The following is a 17377-nucleotide window of genomic DNA, read 5'->3' on the forward strand; positions in this document are numbered from 1 at the left end:
CTAATACCATTAATCCACTTAGTAATATAGATATAACATATCCTATATTTTAAGGAAACTAGCTGAAACACTATAGATAGATGAATAGGTAGATAGAAAGGGACTGTCATAGAAAATATTGAATGAATAGATTCATTTCAGGTCAAACCTTTTAGGAACCATCAGGAAAGAATAAGATTAAATCAACTTTCATAGTGAACGTAACTGTCAAAGAGTAAGGCCACAGGTGGACAATAAAATAAATAGTATATATCAGAATAGAAAAATGAAGTTATAAGGCAAAATTCTAACTATTTCAGTAGGTTGCATAAGTCTTGTTCCATGGCCTTGGGATCATCTGTCTACTCAGATATTGTCTGTTCCTGGTCACCTGGGTGTTCCAAAGTGATTTTTCATTCTCCAGAGAATTGATAAGTTCAAGGGAAGACTTATTTTAAACATCAGAATATATTTATTTAACCAGAATTTTTGCATGTACCATAACATCTTTTCATCTATTGTTAATTATACCAACTGTATTGATTGTTGTTGTCATCGTTGTTGTTGCTGTTTTTGTTAGGGACTGTTGAGTCAATTCCGACTCATAGCAACCCGGTGTGTAACAGAATGAAACATGGCCTGGGCTTGCACCAGCCTCACAATTTTCTTCTGCTTGAGCCCAGTGCTGCAGTCACTGTGTCATTCCACCTTTTGTTTTGTTTTTAATCACTTTATTGGGGGCTCATACAGCTGTTATCACAATCTGTCCATCCATCTCTTGTGTCAAATACATTTGTACATATGTTGCCGTCATCATTTTCAAAACATTTTCTTTCTACTTGAGCCCTTGGTATCAGCTCCTATTCCTCCCTCCCTCATGAACCCCAGATAACTTATATATTAATTTATATATAATTACACGTCAGTGTAAGGCATGAAAATATTTATATATTTTTTTCATGTCTTACACTGATGTCTCCCTTCACCCACTTTTCTATTGTCCATCCCCCTGGCAATTTGTAGGTCAATGTGATTGGTTCCCCCTTTTCCCCCCTACCTTCCCCTTACCCTCCTGGTATTGCTACTGCCATTTATTGGTCCTGAGGGATTTATCTGTCCTGGATTCCCTATGTTAAGAGCTCTTATCTGTACCCATGTACATGCTCTGGTCTAGCTGGATTTGTAAGGTAGAATTGGGGTCATAATGTGGGGGCATTAAAGAACTAGAGGAAAGTGGTATGTTTTGGTGGTGCTATACTGCACCCTGACTGGTTGGTCTATTCCTTGTGACCCTCCTGTAAGGAGATGTCCAATTGCCTACAGATGGGCTTTGGGTCTCCACGCTGTACTCTGAAGAGAGCTGCGTGTCTCCCCACCCTGGATTTTAGCCATGAATTTACTCTCGCCATACAAACTGCCCAGAGGTTTTTCTGCCCTTTGTTCCTTTCCCGCTAGAGGGTGGCTGCCCTGACCCTTGCTAGGATTGGTGATCTTTCACTAGCAGCTGCTATGCTCATTGGTCAATGCATGTCTGATGGCATCTCCCCCCAGGCTCACCAGGAATGCTTCATTAGCATACTTACCTGTTTGATCAGTTGCCCGCCATCCCTTCCTTGTTTGAAGGTGCACGACTATTGGCTACCTCAGCTGTACCCTATTTTACATGTGATGTAATGGTGCCAGCTCCTCCCTGGCTATTTAAACCTCTGCTCTCAACTCAATAAAACGAGGCTTGATCAGATTCCTGTCTTGCCTCCATTTCTCGCACCCTTGCCCATCTTCATTCCCAGTCCCTCTTTCAGGTGTCCACGTTGTACATGTTCTGCGGGCCAGGACAGCACTCCCCCTCATTCATGATGATAGTGTCATCATTCCATCTTATCCAGGCATTTCCTCATTTTCATTGACTGTCCCTCCACTTTACCCAGCATGATGTCCTTCTCTAGTGTCTGTCTTGGTAACATGTTCAAAGTAGATGAAACAAAGTCTCACTGTCCTTAGCGCTAAGGAGCATTCTGACTATACTTCTTCCAACACAGATCTCTGTTCTTTTGGCAGCCCGTGGCACTCTCAATATCATTTCCCAGAACAGTATAATTCAAGTGCATTGATTCTTCTTTGCTTCTCCTTATTCAATGTCCAACTTTCACATGCATATGAGACCATGGAAAATACCATGGCTTGGGTCAGGAACATCTTAGTTCTCAAAAGTAGCATTTTTGCTTTTTGACATTTTAAAGAGATCATGTGCAGCACATTTACCCAATTCTATGCACCTTTTGATCTGTTGACACTGTTTCCATGAACATTGTGAAATAGTTATTGAAATAACTGTTTCTTATTTTAAAAGAGAAAATAGAAAGCATTTCTTATATGGAAAATGGTATCATTTTTTCATTTATTCAATCCAATGAAGTTAATTTTACTTCTATAAAATTATGGATAATAAGTAATCTGAAAAGATCATCAGTTTCTATATAAGAGTTCTGTAAGTACTCATTCCGTTTTCTGGGAGTGTGTTAGTCCAGCTAGAGTAGAGAAACAAATCCAGGGAGACACTCATATAGGTGTATAAAAAAGAGCTTTATAAAAGAGCAACTGTATATTGAGAAAATATCCCAGCCCAGCCCAGATCAAGTCCATAAGTCCAATATTACCCCATACGTCGATACCAGTCTATAAATTCCTGTTCAGACTCACGCAACACATGCAATGACGCCAGATGCAGGAAGATCATAGGCCGGTGGGTGGAAAGTCTTGTGGGTCCAGTAACGGTGTTAGCATCTCAGTACTGGCGTGGGTCTCACATGGCTCCTCCAGCTCCGGGGTTCTGGCTCCATCATCGTAGCTTCATGTGGCTTGTCAACAGGAAAGTCTCACAGCAGGTGGGTGTCCCACTTCCAGGGAAGAAGACAGGAGTTCCCAGAATCCACAGGAGAAGGCCACGCCCACACAGAGGCCTCATTGGCTGTGACCTGATTTACAGATGAGACTCCATCCCTTCGCAAACTGACGGATTATGCTAACCGCCACAGGTAGCCACTAAATTATAATGAAAAATATACGTTGTTGATAGTTTCCATCAAGTCAGCCCCAACTCAGGGACACTGTGTACAATGGAAACGAATCCCTAGATATCCTCACAATTGTTACGCTTGAGTCCCCTGTTGAGTCGCTAAGTCAATCTCTTTTTCATTGACACATTGACTGTCTACTTTAAAGTGTGATCCCCTTTCCCAGGGACTGGCCTCTCCTACAGCATGTCCAGGGTACATGGGTACATGAGACAAAGTGTTGCCAGCCTTGCTTATAAGGAGCATTGTGGTGATACTTCCTCTGAGATAGATTTGTTTCTTTTACCGGAAGGCCATGGTACTTTCAATAGTCCTCACTAACACCATAATAAAGAGCCTCTACTCTGCTGTGATCTTCCTTAACTGTTGCCCAGGTTTCATATATATATACGAAGTGATTGAAAACACCATGGCGTGTGTCAGGCCTACCCGTCCTCAGAGTGACATCTTCACTCTTTGAACACTTCAAGGAGGCCTTGTGAAGCAGATTTGCCCAAGGCAGTATACTACGTCACCTGATCTCTGAATTGCTATTTCCATGAGCATTGATTGTGGATCCAGGTGAAATGAAATCCTTGATAAGATCAGTCTTTTCATTTATCGTGATGTTGTCTGTTGGTGCAAATGTGAGGGTTTTTTATTTCTTTACATTGAGTGGAAATTCATATCGAAGGCTACAGTTTTGATTTCCATTAGTGTTTCAACTTCTTCTCTTCACTTTAAGCAAGGGTGGTTTTGTCATCTGCCTACTGTAGGTTGTTAAGGGCACTTCCTCCAAACCTGATGCTGTGTTCTTTGTATAGTCCCACTTCTCAGATTATGACCCAGCACACACATTGAGTATAACACTGATGCACAACTTTCCAGACAAAATCATGCACTATCCCCTTGTTCTGTTCTTGACTGCCTCTTGATCTATGTACAGTTGACAATGAAATGTTCTGGAATTCCCATTATTCACGATGTTATCCATAGTTTATTATGATCCTCAGAGTTGAATACCTTTGCGCAGTCAATGAAACACAGGTACACATCTTTCTGGTATTCTCTGCTTTCAGCCAAGAAGACCCATCTAACAACAGCAACAATATCCATCATTCCACATGCTCTTCTGAATCTGACTTAAATGCCTGACAGTTCTCTACTGATACACTGGTGAAACCATCTTTAAATAATCTCCATCAGAATTTTACTTGCATGTGATCTTAATGATATTGTTCAATAATTTCCACATTCTGTTGGGGCATCCTTCTCTGAAATGGGCAAACATATGGATGTCTTCCAGTCTGTCGGCCACATAGTCGTGCTCACATTCCTTGGCATAGGCGACTTAGGGCTTCCTATGCTGCCTCAGTTTGTTGAGACAACTCAGTAGATATTCCTCCCATTTCTGGAGCCTTCCCCCCCCCCCCCACCAGTAATGTCTCCGTGTTGCTTGGACATCTTATTTCAATATCATTGGCCCTTGATCATATGCTGTCTTTTGAAATGGTTGGATGTCGCAGAGTCCTTTGGGGTCGGTGACTGTATTCTTTCCATCTTCTCTGGATGTCTCCTCATCATTCAGTGTTTTGGCCACAGAGCCTTTCAACACTGGATCCGGGGCTTGAATTGTTTCTTTGGTTCTTTCGGCTCGATATATACTGAGCGCGCTCTTCCCTCTCGATTTTCTACCTGCGTGTCTTTGGACATGGCACTGTCATGCTTCACTTTATCTTCCCAGCTGCCTTTGAATTCTCCTGTTCAGCTTTCTTACTTCGTCATCTCTTCCATTTGCTCTAGTTACTCAGCATTCAGGAGCAAGTTCAAGAGTCTCTTCTGAGATCCATTTTGGTCTTTTCTTTCTTTCCGGCTTTTTCACTGATCACTTGCTTTTGTCATGTATGATATTCTTTTTTTTAAAAAACATTTTATTAGGGGTTCATACAACTCTTATCACAATCCATGCATATACATACATCAATTGTATAAAGCATATCTGTACATTCTTTGCCCTAATCACTCTCAAAGCATTTGCTCTCCATGTATGATATTCTTGATGTCATCCCAGACTTGTCTAATCTTTTAATTAGCTCTCAATACATCAATTCTGCTTTTTAAAGACAGTCTCTTAATTTAGGTGGGGTATATCCAAGGCTCTTGTAAACTTGTTTTAATTTTCCTCAACTTCAATTTACATATGAGCAATTGATGGTTTCTTCTACAATCTACTCCTGATTTTGTTTTGCCAAATGATATTGAGCTTCTCTGTTGTCTCTTGCCACAGTTGTGAATTTCATTCCTGGTATTCCATCTGGCAAAGGCAACAAGTATAGTCATTGTTCATGTTGGAAAAGAATATTTGCAATGAAGTCATTGGACTTGCAAGTTGTGTCATGTGATTTCTGGTTTTGTTTCAGCCACTGAGGTCATAGCCTCCAACTATTGTTTCTTCCTTTCTGTTCCCAACTTTTGAATTCCAGTCACCAATAATTATCAATACACCATGATTGCCTGTTTGATAAATTTCAGACAGAAGAAGCTGGTTTTATTCTTCAGTTTCTTCCCCACTGGTTTTAGTGGTTGGTGTCTCATTTGAACACCAGTTACATTAGCTGGTCCTCCTTGTAAACAGATAGTTATTATCCTTTAACAGCATTGTTCTTCAATATTACAGTGACCAGATTTTAATATTGGTAAAGCAGGACACTACTATGGGGGGGGATTTCCTTGATAAAAAATTTGGTCTATATGGAGCAACAAAAATATTCATAGAACGCAAAAATTGTAATATATTTTTTAATTTCAACATAAGTACAATTTACAAATATAATACATTAAAAATTATGTATAGTATTTTATTCTTTGGCATATTTCTCATTTGAGTGAATTTTTTAGTAGATTGCTGTTGTTGCTTAAAAGGTCATGAAATTTTTCACAAGAATCTGTTAAATTATATTTCACACATAAAATGGCTTTCAAAGTCTCAACACTTAATTGTGATATTTCTGATGTCCACACTTTATTTACCATAGAGAAAACGCATTCAGTTGCAGCATTAGTTCCTGGTAAGGACAGCGCGTATTCCACAATTTTTAGTGCATTATTGTATGGAACATGGTTTGTTTCAAAATGATGAAATATTTCTAACCATTTGTTCTCTATTGTGATTTTTGCTGATGCCCAGGATTTAACCTTTCCCTTATCGATAATTTTTTAATAATGTTACCTCATTGAAAAGATCATTTTCGGAAATATTACTCTATGGGAAATTTTGAGTAATGTGATCAAATGATTTTTGCACATCATTCCAATTAAGTTATTGTTTTAATGTAACCCAATGAAGATGTTCAATATCATTGTAATGTACCGTCCGTTCTTCTAAATAATCTATGCAGTTACTATAGAACTTTTTAACGTGATTCATGATATCTGCACGATTATTGCACCTTGTTCTTCTAGCTGGCTTATACTATTATGGATAGTTAACGGAAAAAATTATTTTCTAACCGCTCTTGACACTGAAATTTTAAATTATTGACTTCATTTGCTACTTCGATTAACGAAATTTTGTCACCTTCAATAAGATTTATAGCATTTTGAAAAAGATCTGCTTAATTGTGTACAAACTCTAGCCAAATTTTTGAAGATTCTTTTTCAAAAATACTATTCTAAAATTCTAGGATATTTATCCTGTGATAGAAAGTAGGATTTCAAAGGATCGTATATTTTCAAAATTCTTTCGACAGCTGGCAAAAGAGCTAACCAGCGCATTTTACTGCATCCAAGTATTTTCTGATATGTGACTTCCGCAGTTTCACAAAATTCTTTAAGCATTTCAGTGCGCACAGTGTATATGTAGAAATAAGAATATATTTTAATAACAATATTTTCCACATATACGGCCAACAAATCAGCAGCTGTTTGAATGGCATTATGTATTGTGTGAGCTGCACAACCAACACCAGTAGTGTTTAGATTAAAGTTTTTGTTTCATTTATTAAAAATATTATTTGTCGGGGAGGGAGGGGAAAAAAAAGAGGACCTGATGCAAAGGGCTTACGTGGAGAGCAAATGCTTTGAAAATGATTAGGGCAAAGAATGTATGGATGTACTTTGTACAATTGATGTATGTATATGTATGGATTGTGATAAGAGTTGTATGAGCCCCTAATAAAATGTTAAAAAATATACATATTATTTGTACCTCTTCTTGCTTTTCCTCCAAAATTTGAGTTCGTGTTGTCTACACAATATGCAATCATTTTATGTTTTAAATTGTTTTTTCCCAAAATATTAATAATGGAACTGAAAATTATTTCAGAAGTTTCACCGGGCACAGAAACAAAATCTAAAATTCTAATTTTTATTCTAGTTTCTGAATCAAAAATCTAATAATGGTTGGAAATAACTTTATATCCTTATGATTAGATGTGTCAGAATATATGGATATATATGCTCCCAGCATTTTTTGGATGTGTAAGCCTTCTCCTTTTTAGCAGGCACTTTCAGGGAAAGAGATATACAATTTTTTGAGCCCTCTACCCAGGGGGCACCCTAAAAAAAGAATATATGGATGTAAAATTAATTTTTTCTAGATTTTTGTTTAATTCTGAAAATGCATCTGGGGAAAGCATATTACACACAATTGCCTCATATTTGGTTCTAGCACAGGCAGATTTTTGGTTGATTAACTTTTTGACAACTTGTGATGTACAGTCCATAGATCTGAAGGAATGATTGTGCTTAATAGCATGAAAAGATAAGTCCTTCTGCTAATGCTAATTTCTTTTCTTCGTCTCCATAAGTTGTTTTCCAGAAAAATTCCTGTGTTTTGGAGGAAGATGCAGCAGTATTTAAATATCTTTTATGTTTCTTTGTCTCCAAGTGCTTTGAAATATCATTCTTTCTGCCATGCAAAATAGAAAATTCACCATTACATTTCTCACATTTTACCATGTAATCGCTTTTGGTTTTTTAAATAAAATTAAATTCACTTCTTAGATCATCGTTGAATTTTTGCATCCTCTTTTCTTACTCATTATGTTAAAAATCTAAAAAAAATTTTAAATTATATTATGAATTATTATATACATATTTCTTAAAAACACAGCAAGTATGTACATAATTAAATGAACATATTTTATTGTTAGTTTATAAATTAAATTAATTTGATTGTGATAAAGTAACTATATATTTTTAATTATTTTAATTTTAATCCCATATTTCTTTCTAAATAATAACAATACTAACTTGTATTATTTTTTTCTCTGAATTTGCCGTAACATAAGTCGTAAGTGTCACTTTCAAGGCTGGTGCTAGACTTTTTGCCACCACTATAAAATATAAATAATACGAGTACTGTCTGCTAAATTCAAGAAAAATTATGTATTTATGAAATAAATAAATTATCTAAATTATCTGAATAGCTTATTTATTGACATCATGTGTTTAACTAGCACTAGCACGCAGTATGACGTGTATCATCTGAGAGACAGTTACAAAATGTTTTCGTCGTTGCCAGTGCCAAAAAATGCCATTGTTCATTGAATCCAAACAATGGTGGTCGAATTCTAACAACTGATCAACAATATGAACTTTGATAAGCAATTCTCGATAATCACTTCTCAACAATTATTTGTTATTAAAGTTTAACATTATAAAATTAACAAAAATAATATAAAACTCATAGCCTGGCAAAATAGCCACATGGCAGCCGAAAACCGTATATTCATTTACCGTTCTCCTGCAGTTCCCTAGCTTGTTGGTGCATTCTTCCAAAAATCAGGACTTTTTAAAAACGCCACGGGACAAATTGTTAAAAATCGGGACTGTCCCATCAAAAGCGGGATGTCTGGTCACCTAATTCAAGACAGACTTTCACGTGTTCTTCTTCCTTGTCATTCCTGCTTTAATAACCCACATTGTTGTCTGGCTCAATAGAGCCAATCAATTTCAGTTCACCGATGCCTAGGATATTGATCTGGATGCATTCCGTTTTACTTGTGATGACTTTCAACTTTCCTAGATTCATCCTTTGCACATTCCATGTTTTGATTATTTGAGATATTCACATCCGTTTCTTCTCATAGTCAGCCATGCCTCGTCAACAAGTGAAGGGCCCAACGCTTTGCTCCATCCATATCATTAAGGTGACTTTGTTTGAGGAGGCTGCTTTTCCACAGCTGTATTTTGAGTGCCTTTTAATCTGAGAGGGCTCACCCTCTAGCGCTGTATCAGATAATGTTTCAATACTATTTGAGATAGTTAAAGTTTATTGTGCCACCCTGGCCAATAAACACATGTGGGCTTAATTGAAGGGCGGAGAGATAAATGGCTCAGTGAGCCTCGTCTTTCTAGTTCTCTGGTCTCTTGCTTTCTGTTGGTTGGACCAGGGTGCAGTTGCCTAAGCCGGTTCCCTGCTTCAGCTGGCAAGGCTCACTTCCTGCAAGACATCCCTGAGGAGAAGCCACATGGACCTACCCTAACGCAGCCCTGGGTGCTGGAGCAGCCTTGTGGAGACCCCTGCCAGCGTTGAGATGTTTACATGTTCACTGATTTGGCTTTCATCTGCAGTAGGCATCATTGCGTGTGTTTTGTGAGATGGAGGAGGACTTTGTGGATTGGTGTCCGACATATGGGCTAATGTTGGATTTGTGGCCTTGGGCAGCACTAGGTTGGGATGTTTTCTTGAAGTGCACTTAACCTTTGTATAAAACTCTCTCTTATACATACGAGTTTCTGTGTATTTAACACACTATTCATAACATTTTTAGTGATTAATCCCTCACTATCCTATTCCTTCTTCCTAGTCTGTTCTTAGTCTAAAAGTTCCACTGGTACTTGCTCATAAAGAGTAACTTTATTGACATCTGCAGTAGGCATCATTGCGTGTGTTTTGTGAGATGGAGGAGGACTTTGTGGATTGGTGTCCGACATATGGGCTAATGTTGGATTTGTGGGCTTGGGCAGCACTAGGTTGGGATGTTTTCTTGAAGTGCACTTAACCTTTGTATAAAACTCTCTCTTATACATACGAGTTTCTGTGTATTTAACACACTATTCATAACATTTTTAGTGATTAATCCCTCACTATCCTATTCCTTCTTCCTAGTCTGTTCTTAGTCTAAAAGTTCCACTGGTACTTGCTCATAAAGAGTAACTTTATTGACATTTGAGATACTGGTGACATAATTTCCAATATTTCAGCAACACACAAGCTACCATCATATCACAAACTGACAGACAAGTGGTGGGAAAATATATGCAATTCAAAATATTTTAGTCCTTCTAATAATTCCAATATAGAAATATGTTGGTATAGTATTGCCAGCAAGTCAGCAAAGTAAAAAAGTATCTCTAGACAACAAAAGTTAATATGGCCATTATTAACTTTTAAAACGACAAGACCTAATTGAAATCAATTACAAAACTAATGTAAAGTCAAATAAAGTCAATTTTAAAACTTTCCACAAAAGTAACTCTAAACATAATGCTTAGCCTTATTTGAAAAGAACTTCAGATATAAACCATAACAATCTTTAAACATAATATTTTATAGTCAGGAGATACTAAGACTATTAAATCTCTAAACACCTAAATAGTAATAAATAAATTAAGTAAAACTTCATAGATACACAATGTTAAGTTCCAGGTTAAAACTATTGGTTTTGATGATACTAGAGTGAAAAGATAAAACATGGTGAGCAAGTTAGCAAATGAAAACTAATAATAGCATTACCACATAATAGTAGGCGTTAACAGGAGAGGAAATGCTAATTGTTAACCCAAAGAAAATCAGTCATTTCTCTTGATTGGACATCTTTCATGTAATTCCCAGCATATTAAGTTATCCTTTTTAGCACACTTATATTTGTAAAACAGAAACAAATCTTTTGTGGCTTTCCACAAGTTTCAGGTTGTCAGAAGTTTATCATAGGTTGCTGAGAAAACATACTTAAATTATTTAACCAAAGATCTCAAAGGTAAAACCTCAGCTTCTATTCAAAGTCATGTGGCTTGGCTTTCTATTCAAGAATTTATTCTACGGAGAAGCCAAACCCTTGCCTTCAAAGCAGATTACACAAAGAAAACACAAATTCTTCAACCCAGAAATAGAAGACTACTTTGTTATCTAACAGCAAGAAACCTGATATTGATATTTGGCATTAAAGTTTTAAAAGTTTTTCATAGATTAAACTGTTACAAATTTTGTAGCCATGTAGAAAAAAACTTTGACCACATCAAATAAATTCCCTTTTTATTAAACCTTTTCAATTTGTCTTTTGTAGCATATCTCTTTTTTTCTGATTTACTTCTTTTTTATTAATTTATTTATTTTACATTTTATTAGGGGCTCATACAACTGTTATCACAATCCATACATGTATATGCATCAATTGTATAAAGCACATCCATACATTCCTTGCCCTAATCATTTTCAAAGCATTTGCTCTCCACTTAAGCCCTTTGCATCAGGTCCTCTTTTTTCCCCTCCCTCCTCACTCCCCCCTCCCTCATGAACCCTTGATAATTTATAAATTGTTATTTTGTCATATCTTGCCCTATCCGGAGTCTCTCTTCCCCCACTTCTCTACAGTCCGTCCCCCAGGGAGGAGGTCACATGCGGATCTTTGTAATCAGTTCCCCCTTTCCAACCCACTCACCCTCTAGACTCCCAGTATCGCCCCTCACACCCCTGGTCCTGAAGGTATCATCCACCCTGGATTCCCTGTGCCTCCAGCTCCCATATGCACCAGTGTACAGCCTCTGCCCTATCCATTCCTGCAAGGTAGAATTCGGATCATGGTAGTTGTGGGGAGGAAGCATCCAGGATCTGGGGGAAAGCTGTGTTCTTCATCGGTACTACATCACACCCTGACTGACCCATCTCCTATCCTAACCCCTCTGTGAGGGGATCTCCAGTGGCAAACAAATGGGCTTTGGGTCTCCACTCTGCACTTCGCCCTTCATTCACTATGGTGTGAGTGTGTGTGTGTGTGTGTGTGTGTATTACATTTTATTAGGGGCTCATACAACTCTTATCACAATCCATACATATACATACATCAATTGTATAAAGCACATCCGTACCTTCTTTGCCCTAATCATTTTCAAAGCATTTGCTCTCCACTTAAGCCCTTTGCATCAGGTCCTCTTTTTTCCCCTCCCTCCCCGCTCCCCCCTCCCTCATGAGCCCTTGATATTTTATAGATTGTTATTTTGTCATATCTTGCCCTATATCTCTTATAGTATAATCTTTTAAGTGGATTAATGAACACATTCATCAGCACATATACATACTATATGTATGCATATACATGCATATATATGCTTTCTCTGTGGCGTAAAATATAAAGTTATATCAATTGAAATTATAACTAACATTAGTAACTAAATGTTATATCAATTACTTATATGAAGATCTTGGATTTTACTTTTAACCTTGAAACATGGTTTCTATTGAAATGAAGTTTTTATTTTATATAAATGTTTGCCATTTTCTCTATTTTCCTAAATCTAACTTTAGTCCTTTAAGATTTTTATCAGCTGGTTTTAGAAATCACGAAGTGTCTATTCAACCTGATGAACTCATTGATTAGGATGTAATCTTAAATCTCTGACTAAGAGTGGGATCTTTTTGTGGGCTATTCCAAGCGTTTCTCATTGTAATTTCTATTTTGTTTGGCTGTTTTCTTCTAACTCCTCTACAAGAGCGACGACTTGTTTGCCATTCTTTAGTCATAGGCATCTACCCAATCTCTGGTACTTATAATAAGACAGCATTTTTACTGTTTCCTTTTGTCTTAAAGGGTTTTACCTAGTTGGGAGGGATCCTTCCAAAGTTTCATTAAAACTATATTGCATCATATTGGGGGGTACCCCCCCAAAATGGGGGGGGGGGGAGCTCTGCTAGGCAGAGCTTTTGTAGTATGCATTTTTCCCAATGTGAGCGTCATGCAACTTGCTTTGAGTTAGTGCACCCAGCGGTGTCACCTGGGAAGTTTCTCTTTGGACCCAGTTAATTTTTTCATAAAAGCAGTTTCACTCGAACCTCATTTTTAGGGGTGGCTGATTTAAGAGACCAGCATTCAACTGCGAAATTTTGTTTCCTGCTCTGAAAAAAAAATGCTGCAGAAACTGTTGTGATGTTGAACAGAGCTTACAAGGACAGCGCTATGGGAAAAACTCAATGAATGGTTTTCTCATTTCAAAAGGTGAAATGTCAATTGATGGCAAACCTCTCATTCTAGATGTCTGTCGCTTCAGACACGGATTAAAAATGTCAACAAAATTCATGAACTTGTGCTTGAAGACCGACAATGGACCATTGGAGAGATGGGGAAGTCACTGGACTATCTTGGAACTCAGTGCAGCGAATCTTAATGGAAGATTCAGGATTAAGAAGGGCCACTGCAAAATTTGTGCCTCTGGTTCTGACTGGCCAGGAAAGAGAATGGAAACATGCTGTGCTTTGGAATAACACCTTCAAAGGTACCCAGACTTTTTTCCAAGGTCATTACTGGTGATGAGACATAGTGCTTTAAAAAAATCATTTTATTGGGGGCTCTTACAGCTTATAATGATCCATAAATCCATTTTGTCAAGCACATTTGTACATATTTGCCATCATCATTTTTTAAAGTTGTGCTATTTTTATGACCCCAAAATCAAACATCAGTTGAGCCAGTGGAAGACACCATCGTCACCTTGTCCCCCCAAAGCTCATCAAAAGAAATCAAATATCAAAATGATGTATGTTTGTTTGTTTTAATGTGAGGGGGATAGTGCATTTGGAGTTCATTCCACCAGGTCAGACTGTGATCAAGCTTTCTATTTAGGGGTTCTGAAAAAGTTGCTTAACAGTGTGCGACAAAAAAGGCCTGATTTGGGGCAGACAGGGGACCGATTTTGCCACCATGACAATGCACTTGTTCACACAGCCATCTCGGTGTGCCAGTTTGGGGTAAAAAAACATCATGCCTGTCATGCCCCATGCACCTTACTTACCTGACCTTGTTCCACGAGACTTCTTTTTGTTTCTGCAAATGAAGAGGGACATGAAAGGACCGTGATTTGACGATGTAGAAAAGGTGAAGAAAAAATGAGGGATTTGCTGTCAGCCAGCCAAATAGATGAGTTTGAAAAATATTTCCAAGAATGGAATTGCAGATTTGACAAATGTATTAAGTGTAACGGAGGCTGCTTTGAAGGTAATAAGGTTGTTTTGTAAGAAAGAAAAAATACATAGCTTTGAATAAAGTAAATTTTCTGTGTGGGGGGTTCCCCTCATAGACTAGGGTTGATGAGTTATGATGCTAATCCACCCTCCCTGTCTTTGGATCATGATCAGAGACCAGAATCAGTCATCCCAGTCATTTCCATATGTTTAAATTGGTTTATTGGATTCCCTGGTGGAGTGGTGGTTACAAGTTGGGCTGTGATCCACATGATCAGTAGTTCAAAACCACCAACAGCTCTGGGGGAAAGAGCAGGCTCTCTATTCCTGTAAACAGTTACCGTCTCAGAAACCTGCAGGGGGTTGCTATGAATAAGCATTGACTCAAAGGCAGGAAGTTGGGTTTTCTGGTAAATTGGCTAGCTATTAGGGAATAAGATAGCCAAATGATTCCCCTTTTGCTATTCTTTATTGTCCTTTTTGTAAGCAGTTTTACTTTTTCTTTAACATATTTTTTTTATCCTCTAGTAAATACTCAGTGAACATTATCAATAATTTTGTAGATGGGACCATTAAATTTTTGGCTAACCCTTTTCTTCCCCTCTAGGTTTTTCCTATGCCTCTTATTTCTCATTTTGTAGCTACTAGTTTCATTCTAAGACAAACGTGCCCCACTTCTTAAATAAAATACATATTGTATAATATCTCATTTGTTACATGGAAAGGTTTTTCAGGACAATTTCATTAAAACCTGGAAATAGTCAAACCCCTAAATTTATGGCTCTTCGTTCTCATTAGACCAACCAAAAAAATTTTAAGGAATATTCTAAGTTAATTTTTAATAATACCATCCAGAAGTAAGAATATATCTCTACATGTTAAGCCTTATCTTTTGTTGCATGCCTGAGAGTGTCTTTTAGAGCAGCAATTTAGGGAAATTGGTATCCTCTTTAAGGCCTTTTTATACCAATGAAAATAAACAATACATTATTTTATATTTTTTACATTTGAAATGAACTTGTATGTCATCGAAGCCTCCAAGCCCACTTTAGTTTTTCTTTTTCAGTCACTCAGACCCATATTTAGATCTGAGGGGTAAGCAATCTGGAGGGGTTTGGCTTTTTTTCCCCCAGGAAGCAATTTTTATTTGTTTTGTTTAATTTTTTTTTCATGTAAACCCTCCATTCCCTCACGCCCACCCCTCAAGCCTCCCGCTCTCTGTTCCCACTCCTATCCCTGGCCTATTTGTGGTCACCAAAGTCTTGTCTATTGGTGTATAAACCATTTCTCATTCTTTGTTTTTGTTTTAACTATGGTGACATTGATTATTCATCTTTGTGAAACTGAATGAGTTTGCTAAGCATATTGTTCTCGAATTTTGTCCATGTCTTACAGTGTTTAAGTGAGTTATCATTGTTTCTTATTGATGCATAACATTCCACAGTATGAATGTACCAGAGCTTGGAGTTTTGGGTTGTTTTCATGTATTTGATATAGTGAAAATTGCTGCAATAAACTTAGGTGTACGTGTGTCTGCTTCTGTTATATTCTTAAATTGTTTGGGGCACATAACCCAGTAGAGAGATTGCTGGATTGGGTTTGCATTTGTTTAAGGAAGTGCCCACACAGATTTCCAGCATGATTGTACAAATTTACAGCCCCACCAGCAACGTAAAAGTGGTCTGATCTTTCCGCAGCCTCTCCAGTATTTTTTATTTTCTGTTTTATTGAATTTTGCCAAAAGTGTCAGTGAGAGGTTATAGCTCATTCTTGTTTTAATTTGTTTTCTCTTATTTATAATGCTCCTGAACATTTCTTCATATGTCACCCTGGGTAAATTGCCTACTTGTCCCTTGCACCCATTTTTTTTTAAATTTTAACAATTTATTAGGGGCTCATACAATTCTTATCACAGTTCATACATATACATACATCAATTGTATAAAGCACATCTGTACAGTCTTTGCCCTAATCATTTTTTTCTCCTCTTTTCTTCTTTTACATTTTATTAGGGACCCATACAACTCTTATTACCATCCATACATATACATACATCAATTGTATAAAGCACATCCATACATTCCCTGCCCCAATCATTCTCAAGGCATTTGCTCTCCACTTAAGCCCCTTGCATCAGGTCCTCTTTTTTTTTCCCCTCCCTCCCCTTTCCCCCCTCCCTCATGTGCCCTTGGTAATTTATACCTCGTTATTTTGTCATATCTTGCCCTATCCGGAGTCTCCCTTCCCCCCTTCTCTGCTGTCCCTCTCCCAGGGAAGAGGTCACATGTGGATCCTTGTAATCAGTTCCCCCTTTCCAACCCACTCACCCTCCACTCTCCCAGCATCATCCCTCACACCCTTGGTCCTGAAGGTATCATCCACCCTGGATTCCCTGTACCTCCAGCCCTCATATGTACCAATGTACAGCCTCTGTCCTATCCAGGCCTGCAAGGTAGAATTCGGATCATGGTGGTTGGGAGGAGGAAGCATCAGGATCTGGGGGAAAGCTGTGTTCTTCATTGGTACTACCTCGCACCCTAATTAACCCATCTCCTCTCCTAAACGCCTCTATGAGGGGATCTCCATTGGCCGACACTTGGGCCTTGGGTCTCCACTCTGCACTTCCCCCTTCATTTAATATGGTATATATATACATATACATATACACATATATACACATATATACACACACTTATATCGTTGTTGTTTTTTTTTGCATGATGCCTTATACCTGGTCCCTTGGCACCTCGTGATTGCACTGGCCGGTGTGCTTCTTCCATGTGGGCTTTTTTCCTTCTGAGCTAGATGGCCGCTTGTTCACCTTCAAGCCTTTAAGACCCCAGACACTATCTCTTTTGATAGCCGGGCACCATCAGCTTTCTTCACCACATTTGCTTATGCACCCATTTGTCTTCAGCGATCCTGTCATGGAGGTGTGCAGTCAATGATATGATTTTTTGTTCTTTGATGCCTGGTAACTGATCCCTTTGGGACCACTCGATCACACAGGCTGATGTGTTCTTCCATGTGGACTTTGTTGCTTCTGAGCTAGATGGCCGCTTGTTTATCTTCAAGCCTTTAAGACCCCAGTCACTATCTCTTTTGATAGCCAGGCACCATCAGCTTTCTTCACCACATTTACTTGTTCACCCACTTTGGCTCCAGC

Source organism: Tenrec ecaudatus, chromosome 8 (genome assembly GCF_050624435.1).
Source record: "Tenrec ecaudatus isolate mTenEca1 chromosome 8, mTenEca1.hap1, whole genome shotgun sequence".
Lineage (NCBI taxonomy): Eukaryota > Metazoa > Chordata > Mammalia > Afrosoricida > Tenrecidae > Tenrec > Tenrec ecaudatus.